The 15041-nt window shown below is 34.7% G+C and overlaps 1 protein-coding gene across 5 annotated transcripts in view; it reads left to right on the top strand.

Moving 5' to 3' along the window:
• Nucleotides 1-15041, top strand: part of LOC138122267 (ankyrin repeat domain-containing protein 33B-like) — an 89399-nt gene that overhangs the window by 53000 nt on the left and 21358 nt on the right. The window lies entirely within an intron of this gene.

Raw genomic sequence — 15041 nt, 5'->3', positions numbered from 1 at the left:
GCAAACGTGGGAGTCAGTAAATAAGATGGCAATTGTACATTTGCTGAAATTAGTTCCAAAACGTCGACATTTACCAACAAAAGCTTTTCTACTTTTTGTGAATTATTGACACAATTTTTCATTTTTTACAATTTCTAATTTGGGTATAATATGGAATATATCAAAGGACTACTATTGCGAGCAGGGAATTTCGGGCAGCAATTTACATGTTATTTAAAAAAACCCATTGTAGTCTAAGCTTTATTGTCATAAATGTCATAATATGTAATTAATTTTGAAGGAACTTCAAAATAAACTGTCACAATTACATTTTAGTTATTGATTTCCAAAGTTTAATAAAAAAAGACGGTTTAGTTTTCAGAAAATCACATCTAAGCACTTGCAGCTTTTCAGAATTGACGAATGCAATTTGCTAAATGATATGAGGCAATAGTAGATATTAAAATGAGATTATTAATACGTCTAGCACCTAAAACTTATTCCACATTTTATATCAGTCAAATTTCAAGTGTGCCCGAAATTCCATGCTCCCAATAGTACCTCCAATCACATTATAAATTTTCTAATGACATGTGTAGTGTCAAAGTATAGGCTGCACAAAAGATTTTCTGGAAATCAATAGTAGGTACATCTGCATTTGTAGGATTAAATAGACTGTGAAATGAAATAAATGTATTTTTGTAAAATAATTTTATTAGATTTCAAGAAATTTCAGTGCAATTCAGTACATTAGATTAGACAGCAATGACACTCTTAAGCAGTTCTTTAGTAAGTTGGGAAAATAAGGTTCGTCGTTTATTATTTCTTGGGAGCAAAAAATTTAACTCTGGTGTAACATATTTCGAGGATTTTTCTCTTTCTGCTGATAAATAGAAGTTCTTGTTATGGTATCTTAACTATTTCAGAATTTTTTTCTTCGTGATTATGTTGAGAAATAAAATTCTTTATTATTTTTTTTATTTATGACGAACCACCCTCGACTCAGGGCGTTCAACAACTATGAAGAAAACAATGTCTGAGTTTTCCTAGTCTATGCTTCTATGTCAGGGACGATAAATGATGAATCACTCACCTACATTCACAGAACAACCTCTTAAGTAAACATTCAGGTTGCGAGGAGGGTTAAGTTTAACAAAAAGTTCAAAACATTAACATTTCTCAACTACTGCACAACTTTGATCAAATCTCTACCAAAGAAATAAATCAAGACTTACGTAAAAATATGTATAACAGTGTTGCAATTTATTATAATATATGACTAACTTTGCATGAAGAAAATGTAGAATTTATAGTCGGTGTATTATAAATAATTATATTAATCAAAATTTGTCAACATTGTAATTTTAGGTCATGCCTCATTAATAATGAATGATGAGCAGATTCACGTTGAAGTTTATGTTAATAAACTTTCATATATTAACATAAATATAATTTGACCCATAATCGTGTTTTCCCATTGTGATCCAACCCCGAACGCGAACGCTTTCCCAGGACGACAGATATTCAAATATCGTTCCTTCGGAGAATTCTCGAAACGAAGTAAAATTTATTCGTGCATGTTTGCACGGTAAATCCAATTAACCTATTTTTTGCCATCGTGATTTTTCACTCGTGTCATTCCACTTTGGCTAATTAAAAAATAATTAAGAAAGAGGTTGGAAACACAAATTACATAACGAGGACTCTGCCGTTGACCCTTCATAATTATTCAGAATTTCAAATTTATCGGCTGTTGCGAACCGACGCACAATAATTAATTTCTTATGTAAAATATTGTCGTGTTTTCCGACTCTTAGTTTGATAAAAAGCTGCGAACAACGTATAAATAAAATCCTGTCGTAACTTTGTAAAGCTCGCGTGCTTGCTGTTCCATCAAATTGCTCTAGCGAATCCTGCTGGATTGTAATCGGAATTTTTTATAAATAAATGTGAAGGCGAACTTGGAAATTTTCATTAGGAAGCTCGATGATGCAAAGGAAAATCAGAGGAAATAATAAAGGTTTCATTTTCCCTGACCCGTATCCATTTATCTGCATATTCATAAATCTACAGCCTTTGTCAACCTCGTTCTTTTCAAAACAGTTATTGCATATAATAGAGAACTGAAAATGTGACCCCAATTCGGGAAAATTCATTATTGTCAAGGACTCGGATGCAAGGCTTCTTCTTACTCGCGTTTATCCTGCAGCCGCCCTGGGGGTCTCCATTGCGACCTTTTCACATTTTAAAACTAAACCTGATGAAGAGCGCTCCGGCGATGTAATCTCATTATCTGGTAATATGGCGGATGAGTCCGATCATTAGGTTAATTGCGAATTATGATGTGTCTCCGATCTTTGACATTTAATGGCTTTGCGTAATTGCCAATTTTTGCCTTGATTCTAACCAGTTAGCTCGAATTGAGGCTCCAAATCTTGAAAATTTCGACAAAACGCAGAGTAAGTACCTACATCTGTATCACTGCTAAGCAAATGTGGAAAATACTCGTAAATGCAAGCTACCAAACTATGAGGGACATGTATTGTTGGTTGCATCACAAATTTTGTTAGGGTCATTGTCGCTCGTGAATGGTCTTGTAATTAATTTGTAATCGAATTATCCATGAAGCCGAAATCGTATGTCGTTACTTGAAGTCCACGCTCCAATAAACAGCTTGAATCTCGACATATCAATCTTAAAGGACATATGGATTCAAATCCATGGATGACTCGATTACAAATTAATTTGGTCGCTCGATATATCTACAATATGATCAAGAAAAAAAGCTATAATGGGCAGCTATAGAAAACAAAATTTCGGAAAACGTGCGACGTAACTTAATAAACTGTGTCTTGTCAGTGACATTTGATAAAAAGGTTTTCAATAATTCAACGTTGCAACTAAAAATACATATAAGAAATAATAACTAACATAATATTTTTCTTGTTATGAATATTTTAACAATATTCCATCTCGCTACAAAAAATACCACAAAGTATAATAATAAATTTATTAACCTCTGAATATACAAATATTGAAGATGATTTTAGTGTGTAGAGTATTTAATTTAAACGTAAAGTCCATTTTTTTTAAATCAATTGTCAGTGTCAAAATCCCTCAAAGAACAGGCTGTATCACCCTAAAAGCTTTCATTTCGGAACCCTCTATCGTAAAATCTCCCTAGATCAGGTTTGAGGTTATGTCGGTAATTTTCAAATGTCAGAAAAGTTTCAGGTATACCTAACCAAATTTTATACCAAAAGATAAGAAATAAAGACCATAATGACACTGAAAAGTGCAACTGAACATGTAAAGGAAAATGGGAATTTATTTAATGGGTAATATAAGCAGTTTACCTATTCATCTTTAGAATCTAACCCCCAATCGTCTTCCGAATATGATTCTGCGGAAAGTTGAATTATTATTGAAAGAATGTCCTCAATTGGTAGATTTCCCATCGATAATTTCCAGTCCTCTCTAATCAGTTCCTCTCAGTGACGAACACCATTGGCCCATATATTAAAATTATAAAAGAAAATACCTCGAATATGTGTGCATCTTTACTGCAATTTAGTATGGTCGGTTTTTTTCTCTGCATTTCTTCACGTAATCTAATCATAGCCAATTTTTCTCGTTGTGTTAGATTCTTGCTTTCGGAAACTCATTTAATTTTTTATTTTTATTTCAATGTAATTGCGGCTTCACTAGCGCAAGCGCCTTCACAATTCACATCAATGACTGACAGTTGACATTTTACGTTGCCAACCTAATTACTATCAAGTAACCAGTGGCTCATACCAACCTGACAACACTTTGACAATTGATTATAAAAAAAAACAGAAACCAGAAGTATAAGGCATTCACGATCTTTTTGGGACCGAGTTGGCTATGATTTTTTCTTTTCATGTTGGACTAACTGATTCAGTGATGCAACGGATGCAACTTTTTTTTCTGTCAGTGTCTGTTCGACATTTTCTTGCCACCGTATTGCCAGATTTATTATTATAATATTCGTAAGAAAGTAAATGATGTATTAAGTGTAAAAATCATTAATTTTGGCCAAAGGAAAAGTGAAAATTGCCAAAATAATTTTTTCTACTAGAGTTTGGAAAACATCAACATTGTAATACTAATTTGAGTTAAGAAAAGTGAAAAATTTCCTACTAAGGGCGGAAATAATATTTCAACACTAAAAGTTCAATTTTGGTCGTTTCCTGGGATACGTAACGTAAAAACTGGTATTTAATTGAGACAAAAGCTTAAACGCCTTCACAATTTTTCATTAATAAATTGTTTCTCTATGGTAACGAAAGCAGAACAATTTTGATATCGCTTTTTAATTTAGAAATAATTAATAGTATATTAAACATATCCAAATTTTATGTATTTTCCAAACTCCAGTAGAAAAAATCATGTGTGCAATTCGTAGGAAAAGTGTTTTTTCCGTACTCGACGCGTTTTTAATCTCGACTTCGTCTCGATTAAAAATCCCGCATCTCGTATGGAAAAAAATCACTTTTCCTAACTTATTGCACAAATAGCTATTGTTACGACAAAAAATTTCCATTAAACCATGTTACTTCCAATTTAAAAAGAATAGACCAGATTTAAGAGATCCGGCAACAATGTACCTATTCAGATAATATAACCTTAATTTGAAAACAACCTAACCTAACACAAAAAGTGTCAATTTCCTTTAGGGAATATAGTTATCACCGAGGTACTGCCAACAAACTCACTAGATGGTCATAGCCAACTCGGTCCCAAAAAGATCGTGAATGCCTAATAGGTACTGCTCCGGCCAAAAAAATTTGCCCACCCTTTTCCTGTCATTTCACAAAAATTGGGAGTAGTTTAACCTTTATTGTTATTATGATTGACGTTTGCTAATTAAAATTTTATAGTATTTTACAGTAGAAGTCCGTTAGGATAGCCTTTACTGCCGAGCCAGAAATTTTGTGAGACGAGCTCGCAGAGCGAGTCGAATAATACTGGCAAGGCTGTAAAGGCCCTAACGGACGTGTATTGTACAATAGTTTTTGTAATATCTCTACGATTGGTTCACAATTATCTTTTTGAAATACATTTTTTTCAACGCCATCGAAAAAACCGAATGATTAATAAGTGTGCGGACGACGTCGTCATGTCGACCGTTGTTTGTGAAAAAAAAATTGTTTCAATGTTGTTTGTCAGATTTGTTCAACGCTTAACTTTCCGTTGAAAATAAGTGAATGAAATCAATAAAAAACCGCAATCAAGATATTCCCGATGTCCTGAAGTGAGGTCACCGTTATTGCCTGCAAAATCGCGCTTGTGTTAGTGAAGCATCATCTTCGATCTTGTCTCCATTTGCTGCTGTTTGTCAGATTTGTTCAACACTTAACTTTCCGTTGAAAATAAACGACCGAAATCAATAAAAAATCGCGATCAAGATATTCCCGATGTCCGTATGGCCGCAGAGCAAGTGGGGTCATCGTTATTCCCTGCAAAATCGCGCTTGTGTCGGTGTTAAAATTCTGAAGCATCATCTTCGATCTCGTCTACAGCTGCTAGTCACTTACGGATTTCGATTAATTCAAGGTGTGTCCCATAACATTAAACATTAATTATTGTACCAATTGTAAAAAAGTTGAAAAATAAAGTTTAGATCTACGTTGCTATAGTTATTTGGTCATTCATAACGGCCGCTGCCACTCATAACGGACACCCTTAACGGACTCCGGCCGTTATGAGGTTGTTTACATGGTGACAAACAGTCCGGATATCCACCTTTAACAACTAGATATTACAAAAAATTTATTACTGTCACCCATAAGAACATGGACACAATTTGATTGACACATGTCAACATGTGAATTGAGGTTATTCGTTCCTAAAGATGGCTTTACAGCATACCTGAGTGGAATGACAGTTGTGGACGAAATTTTTTGTCCGCCATTGTCCATTTTGATGAGGATGTTTATTATTCTAAAAAAGTAATAGTAGTTGATTTTTCCAAGAAAAAATCAAACACTGTGGTGTTCAATACTCACCGCAGTTGCCAAATACAATCGGCCATAAGTTTGTCTGCCAACTCGTCACGTAGCAAATCAAAATTTCAAACCACACAACTAGGTCCACGCCAGTTCATTAAATTAGAAAATTGCTGTATGTTATTAAAAGCAATTACTTTCCCCTGATGGATTAAAAATGCTGGTCCTTTATTAAATAGTTCGAGCAAACAGGAATGCTGACCTAGATGTAACATGCCTACGTCAACTAGGACAGCATCGAATGTCTCTTTGATGTGGGTACCTATGTGTGCATTACGGGGATGTTTCACAGCTTTGTATCGATTCCGATGTGTTTTATTGAGGTCAGGTCAGGTCATAAACCGAAATGGCAATACATAAAAACCATATTTCGGCCGAGGCGCAGTAAAACTTTATCAAGCCAATATTTGTATTGGACATCAATCTTTGTCGGTGTCCCTAGGGGAAAGCTGCACTGGCTGCACCACCTCTTTATTCGAGTGGGACATTCATTATTCGGACCTAACCGCCAGAACTAATTCCGTTCGTATGTTGAAATTAGATGTAGCGGGGTTAGTGACCAGAATGTTGGACGGTGCAGTGAAGATTGCATAAATGGATTCCAGGAAATTCACTTATTTGATAAATAGAACGATGACCTATCTCTACCACGTTAACGATGTCAACCGTAGAATGTCAATAGAAATTAAATTAGAGGGGATGGGGCGGCCTGTTGAATCATAGGTATCGGCCATTATTTTACCTCGAATCGATACTGCCGACAGAGGATTTATTCAAACACAATTACTGTGCTTTTGACTGGTTCGAGATGTTTAACATTTGGGTAGCTTTCCATCCGCCACATTGATTCAGGCAAATCGATGGTAAAACGTTTCAACATGCATTTAGACTAATTAAAGGGGGAATATCGTTTTCACCGACGCACCACGTTCAACAGCACACGAGGAATCGTGTATCCTTCGCAGCTTTTTCCAAAAATTTTGACGTTTCGGTGTTTGCCGTTGATTTATTAATGGAATACCTACTATTCGTTGGGGAGTGATGATCGTAAAAGCATACATCATTACGACTCATTCATGTCTTCCCTTTGTTGGGTTGTGGGTAAATAATAAAACGAGTTGCTGCAGAACTCACGTTCAATTATTAACCGTATTGAAGCTCCAGCAGGAAATTAGCCGACGAAGCGGAGCAGCAGTCGTGAAAGGGGAAACGTTAGAGCCTCTTGGATTACGTCGTAGTAGTTTGGAGCAAGTAACCAATACCTGAACTACGTGTTTATTTTTTTCTATAAATAGATAATCATAAGAAAATAATAGAACAATATTTTTAATTGTGTGGTGTAAACAGTGAGTGTTATTTGAAACGTTTAACTGTGTGACTCATAGTACGTTGTTGTCCAAATTGGAATGTTATTGAATCGATAAAAACATTACCATCTGTTTAATTGAATCTTGGCCTAGTGAGTGCAAACAATTTGTTCTCTTAAATCTGTTCGATTCAACTTCATCCAATGGAATGTGGAGTTGCACAAATATTGACTCAATTCTTCGTAAGATGTGCGGCTTCTTAATTGTTTTTTACTCATTTATAATAATTAGACTATTCATACGATATCTTTCATTGATTGAAAAATGACCTACTTGGTGTATCTAAATGAATAAATGTCATTAAGCGGTATTAGCAATTAGGTCACATTAGGAATCGACCAGAATGAGCAGTTTCATGAGGATCTCTTTAGAAAATTGATTTAAAACCTTGAAAGTTTCACAAATTCAGTGTTATTGAAAGTAACAAACGTATTAGCTTGGAAAGATGTCATGTTAGTGTTACAGTGGAAAACAGTTTTTTTAAGACTAAAAATAAAGCAGGCTAGAACATCTTGCAGACTTCCATACTCAGGTTCAAAGGAAATTTGTCAAGAACGATTAGGATATACGAGTAGAATAAAGGCAGCAAAAGTTGTGTAGAAGTAATTTACGTGATTTTATCTATAGACCAGATTGGCCACCATCCTCACCTGATCTTAACCCGGTGGACTGTAGTGAATGATTGATTATTGATGGAAGAGTTTGTTCAAAAGCAGATGGAAGTACAGTCTTTAAAAAATTCGTTACTCAATGACACAAAATATCCAACGAATGATTTTGAAAGCTGTTATTGAGTCTGTTATTATTATCGAAATCTAAACACCGTTCACGTTGTTTTGACATAATGGGAGGCAATGATTTATTTTTTAACGTTAGACACACTGTTTGATTTCCGTCACTAAAGTGTGCCTGACATGAACATAACACTTTGCTGAATTTCCCGCGATGTCTGAGTATTCTTCTATTGCAAATTAGTAAAACTGACAACAATGGACTAAACATTGACGTTATTTATAACCTCAAACTTGGAAAAACATAACCTAATTCAACAGACAGCTTTCCTACCCAAATTAAATGCAAAATTTTCATGCCTCCCATTATGCCAAAACAATGTGAATGGATTTTAATTTAGTTTTAAAATTTTTGTTCAATTGATTTTCAGGGTGGGCAAAATATGTAAGTTCTCAGTTTTTTCTGGTCAGACTACTAATTTTTAATTACTGTTTTTTTATGAAGGACGCAAGTTATTCTTCTTTTTGGTGTTTAAACATAAATAACCAATAATAATTGTTTAGTAATGAACAAACTTTGTGAATTAATTTGGTTTATTTAATAATAAAATCATACTAAACTCTAAAAATAACTACTAGCTGCAGAAGAAGAAGGCAATTTGTATAAATGTTTTATCAAGAAAAGAATAAAAAAGATACTTACTAAATTAATCATTACTGAAATTACCATATTAATGGCCGTTTGCACCGACGCACAGTGGGCCGGAAATACGAAAATATGGCCAAAATTCTGATTTTGATTTTAATGGGTTAACTTTGTCCTAAATAACACGGAAAAATTAATGAAAAAAATTTAAAATAGAAAGGGGTGATTTTGAGGGATGGTTTTTTAGAAGAATGATAATAAAAATCTGATTTTGATTTTAATTGCTTAAAATCGCCATATACAGGGCAAGTCACATAAGGCTTATTTCTGAATTTATTTTGTACGCAACCAAAAATACTAATTACGCTGACCACTTCATACCGTTTCTAATGTGATTTAATTTAGTAATCAACGTAGGTAAGTAATTTGGCTAAAAATGTCAAAATGACAGTTGATGAATTTCATTTTTGATTTCATTAATCAGAACAGGATAATGTCATTTTGACATTTTTAGCCAAATTACATACCTACGTTGATTACTAAATTAAATCTCATTATAAACGGTATCAAGTGGTCAGCGTCATTAGTATTTTTGGTTGCGTACAAAATAAATTCAGAAATAAGCCTTATGTGACTTGCCCTGTATAATACATACGTAAAAATTAATTTAAAAAATATAAAATACGCAGGAATGTTATTCATTCGCTGCCACTTTCTGACGAGGAATTGCTTTCCTCAGATTCAGATTCCAAATTTCTTGACGTAGACGTGCCAGCTGCTTCTTGGGATGAACTTTCTATTGAAGGCTTTTCCAATAAAGACAAAACTTCTTTACAAATTGTTGAACTTTTTCTGGGGGGTAGCTGCCGCAATGATGAAATAAGTGGATCTGATGTAATAAACAACCTATTTAATAAATCTTCATTGGTTGATACTCTAGACATTTTACGCGCGTGGAACTCTCTAAACTGCTTCAGGTCTATCCGCAAGACAATGTACGGAGTATGACTCCAAATCTTTTAATAAGGTGTTCAGATAACCCAGTAATTGATGCTGTTTGGGAGGCAGCGGCAAAAAACCTTTTGGCTGTATTGTGTATTGATCCCTAATCTATACGAAATATGTAATAAGCACTCGAAGCATCTGATCCAGGCATGAAGCGAAGATAATCCAAATCGTAGTACTTCTTCGTTTACCGGTAGCTGCATAACTTCATGGATGAGGTTCATCTGCCTCGGAGTAGCCTTACAAATGTAACAGGTCTGCGCAGACGAAGTATCTGAAAGGACATTGCACACCTTGCCATTTATCATGGTCACTGCGCAGATATATGACACAGACAGTTCTCGATTTTGGTCTGTAATATATTTCGTTGGAATAAGACGGCTGATTTGTTCTTCAATATCAGTTTTCTTGAACTGTTAATTCCGTCGTTTCCTTCTTGAATTGGAACCTTATGGGTCTACAAAATCTAGTAGAGGACGGTCGTGGATTTTGCCAAATTATTACTTTATCTCCACCTGGCTTTTCACTATATAACTGTAAAGGAACTAGTGACGTCAAGAACATATCGCCATCACCAAGTCCGGATTCTGAAAAAACGTGTTTATATCGCGAATGGCCCGTGCTTCCATCATAGCCCCATTTAATCAACAAAGTTATATTGTTCAAATCATCATCGTGAGATAGGTTTTCTATAACTGGTTTCTGTAAGTCCAGGATCCGGCGTGTAGTGTGGTCAAGAAGATCCTGCAGGCGAATTTCAGCCGAAGTTTCTGTTATAGTTTGGCCTTCTTTATTTGGATAGCAGCGCGATTTGGCATCTCTAATCTTATGATAAGATGGATAAATATCTGCGAATTGATTTTTTGCTGTCGCTCTGTGTATTAAATATGAGTGTTTGCTTTCTTTGGTCTCCGCCATCAGGGACAGGGCCTGGTCAGGTGTAAGAGGCACAACACTTTGAGTCTTTTGGCTTGAATCCCAAGCCTTTAACATTCTTTGGGGTCTAGTAGGGGTAGTAAAAACCGCCTCTGAAATCAGCGTAGCGGCACTCGGATTTCCCTCTTGTTTCAGGCCTTTCTTAGCCGCCAAAGTAAGCTCCTCAGCTTCGAACTTTTGAGAAAGTTCAGCAGCTCTTCTTCTCTTGGTCCTTGAACTGCCTTCACTAAATGCTACTTTAGGGCGATCGCGTGCTCCGCCTCTACCTGTTGACGTACTTGATTGTTGATCGTCAGTATTTTCGTCATCGCTTTGAGTCTGGTGGAATTTGGTCTCAAAATTAAAGGGCTGGTTAAGCCAGCCTTCATTTTCTTTCTGAAAACGTTCAATCTTGCGGCCACACTTATCAATCCGTGAATAAACTGAGTGGCAGAATTTGTAATTAAACGCCTTCAATCGTCTCATTATATTTTCATCATTTTCTATCCCGAAGTGTTTAATCAGATGATTATAAAGATGTTCCGTGCGTTTAGAACGTCCTTCTCCCTTTTTCTTGTATGAAATGTCAAAGACTTGTTTTCTTGTCAACATTGTGTATAGTTGGAACGCGAATAATAACTAAAACGAAATAAATAAATAAATAAATAAGTACCTAAATGAACTATATGGTTGGCTTCAAAAAAACGGGAACTGTCAGAAAAAGTTCTGTCAGATTTTATTAAATTTTTAGTTTGAAACGACCTTTTAGAATTTAGGTTAAAAAACTGCACTTATGTGTCAGAAATACTACTGTCAAACAGACACAAATTGACATAAATTGACAAATTAAATTTTCAGTTCACATTAGGTCAAATTTTATTTCCCGTTTTTTTTTTTGAATCCAACTGTACATACAAGGTGTAACCTACTGGTGTAACCGAATTCGACCGACAAACTTTTACACTGTGTTGGGTGAATAAAAATGGTCTTACGTTGGTAATACACTTATGACCCATCTCCTTCAGTTTGGAAGTTACGAATGACACATATGACACATTTCGTTGCCTAGGAAATCAATATAAATTTTTTGCAGATTTGAATGCCTGTACTATGCAGTAACCCAAATTTTCTATGTTATTGTGGATAGTCATAATTCAAAGAAGAAACGTATGCCATAGTTAAAAATAAATTATTTTTATTGTTATTCAAGAGAATGTGTTGGATTGCGTCAATAAATTGATCGATGCTGCTCGCGGAATATGCGTCGCACGTTCTACAAAATCCAAAATTTCGAAAAGGCGCTTAAAGGCGCTTACAATTTTTCTGTATGTTATAAAGGAATGTCTAAGGTATTTTCTACATATTATTGCAACGCAGGACAACGTAAGACTTTTTTTGTGTCTCTACACAAATCTGAATCCACTTGTAAAAGTTTCGGATAAACACCTTATAATAAAACAACCTTCTTTCCGTTTTTAAATTGAAAACCTTCTTCATGCAATATACTAAAATAAAGTACAAACCTCAAATAAGCTGCTGTAAAAATTTCTCTTTGAACTATCACTTTTTAAACACACAGGCTCTCCTCAAAGTTGGAGAATAAATGAGCCGCAATACCGTTAAAACGGTACTTTGCAAAGGGTCATGTTTGCAAGCCCCTCGCAGGTAGAGATATTGTCTAATGATCTTTGTATTCTTGAAAAAGCTGCAGGGTCCTTTCCTTTAACTATCCCCAAAATATTAAAGAAAAATTCCAAAGTTGGAAAAAAGCATTTTTGGCCACTTTTTTAAATTCTCGGCCCACCGTGCGACGTTCCTTATTTTTAAACCAGGCTTACAAACAATTGTTGCTACGATTTTAATAATTGTAGCCAAGGTTTTAAGCTTTTCTTAATTTTAAACTACGACGGTGCAAACGGCTATAAATGTTGTATCTAGTTATTTGAACTTCCACAAAAAGTCCGTTTCAACAACTGAAATTAATCCATTTTTAATTTTTGAACATTACTACGACGCGGATTTAGTCTGAATGTTTTGGAATGAAGAGAACAATCTTAGTTTTAATTAATTACTTATTGAAATTATTTTTTCAAAGCTATCTTCTATTGTTTTTATAAGAACTTGATAAAGAATTTTGATCATTGTTTACAACCATATGTTTAAAAAAATTACGATCAATAACGACTGAAAACAAGATTTGATTTGATGGTTTTGGTGGGAAAACGGTTCCTAGATGAATGAGTCACCGTAGCAACCTTTGAAAGAGTGGCCTTTTCTCAGATACGGTCCAATAGCTCTGTAATTCACAAACTCAAAGTTAGGTTACGTGAATCTTTGTCTGTGGTAATGTGGAATAAACTGCGACATAGGTTTGCGATTCTTTTGACAGTCGCCTTTGATCAATTTTTGAAACATACTGTGTTATGTCACAATTTTCTTCGGTCATTTTGGTCGGTCATTGTTCACAACATCTTACGCGTCATCATCCATCTTTGACAAACTGTTGCTTGTTGCTTGAGTTTTGTTTATTTGTTTGGTTTTACCGATATATAGTCTGTTTTTTAATCAAAGAATCACGACCTGTTGATTTAGGTTTGAAAATACAAAATTTTACTAAATTTAGGAAATTTGATGATGTCTATTGGCTATACCAGCCAACGCTTGTCCACGGCGCTTGTCATTTTTAATGTCCTTGAAAATACGCAAACTCGCATAAAAAATTTGAACGTGTTTTTAAAAATGCTTCGCAAAGTAAGACATTTATTAAACTCTCAAATTGGTTGTTATTAACTTTATTAACATGCTGCGCTACTAATGTCTCTAATAACCTCAATTTTTATATGATGAGATTTCTCACCCTAGGTCAAAAGTGTACAACGTTGTCAGCTCTATTTTGCGTGTAAATTGCGGTGTTGTGTTTCTTTGATTAAAAAACAAACTATACCTAATCTCGAACCCGATGTCCAAAGTGAAATACATATTACCTGTTAATTGTGAAAGTTCTACTGATGGAAATCACCGATGACAACGACCAGGTACATGTGCTTGTAGGTATTTCGAGGCAAATGTGCCGATTTTTTTTTTATTATCTTTGCTTTAGTTAAAAAAAAATACATTAGAGGTGGGGTCGTAGAAGTGATATTTTGAGCGCACAAATTATTATCCGTGCAAACGTATAAGAAAATATTGTTATAGTGTTGTTTATGCTTTTTGATTCAGAAAATGGCAATTCAGTGTGTCCCATCTGCTTCTACATTTTATCCAGACAATTAAGATCAGACCGGACCTGCGGCGACTTTCTTTTTTGAGCTTTTTTTGCATTTTTTTTTTCAATTTTTTAACCACCCAGCTATTCACTCCAGTGTCCTCTTCAATTTCATCTGTTTAGAGCACAGTTGCACAACATTTTATTACCTGAAATGGCATTGCGGCAATTAGGTATGTGAGAATGGGGCCTATTCTGTAACTTTTAAAGGGGCGTTAAAATTTAAAATTTCAAGCCATGATTGGTCATTGCTATGACAACTTAATTTAACTGCCTTTAAAATTTAGCGGTGCAGTTACAGAATACGCCGCAGTCTCCAAAAATTTTTACAACAATCAAAAAGGATACGTTGTAATATTTTACCCTTTTTATATTAAACTTTAATGAGTGAAAATGGTTATAACAAACTATAGAGAAATAGAAAAATATTACGTTAAAACTAGTCTATTCTAGACCAAACAATTTTTTAGACACCATTAATGAAAAAGGGAATTTTACGTACTCCCATGCGGACAAGAAGTACATAATTCTTTTTCGGACGCACTTTTCTGACTATGGACCATGGCGCCACTTGTTGGTCTATTAAGTAAGTTAACAACGAAACCGAGTAAACCGACTGAAAACAAATGAATATTTGACAGTTAAATTTTACCAAACTATTTTATTTGCTCGAAAAAGTATTGTATTGTTTATTTCTGGTGCTTATTTGGTGCATAATAAGAAAATGAACGTTCATATAATCGATAGCAACAGCGTGATAAAGAAGTCTAATACAACAGCCAAAGTGATGTTTAATGTCTAATACGCCAACGGACATCGCAGATAATGATCACAATAATTGTCCTGTCAACATAAATTATATAAATAAGTAATCTCTTTCAAAAAAGTAAATACTTTTGTAAATACTTTGTAGTTCGTGCGGTCGTCTAAAAAATTTAATATGCATCTCGGCCAAAAAGTGCGTTTTGTCCTCGCCCGTTTTCAAGTCTCGGCTGCGCCTCGACTAGAAAACCCAGACTCTCCTCCTAGTTAATGAATTTTTTTTTGGTTAATAATGAACAGCCGTCACCTAGCAACAAAAGATTTTCGTTGATTTCATTG

Source organism: Tenebrio molitor, chromosome 1 (assembly GCF_963966145.1).
Source record: "Tenebrio molitor chromosome 1, icTenMoli1.1, whole genome shotgun sequence".
Taxonomy (NCBI): Eukaryota; Metazoa; Arthropoda; class Insecta; order Coleoptera; family Tenebrionidae; genus Tenebrio; species Tenebrio molitor.
Note: the sequence above shows the minus strand (reverse complement) of the source record. Positions and strands in the feature narration are given on the sequence as shown.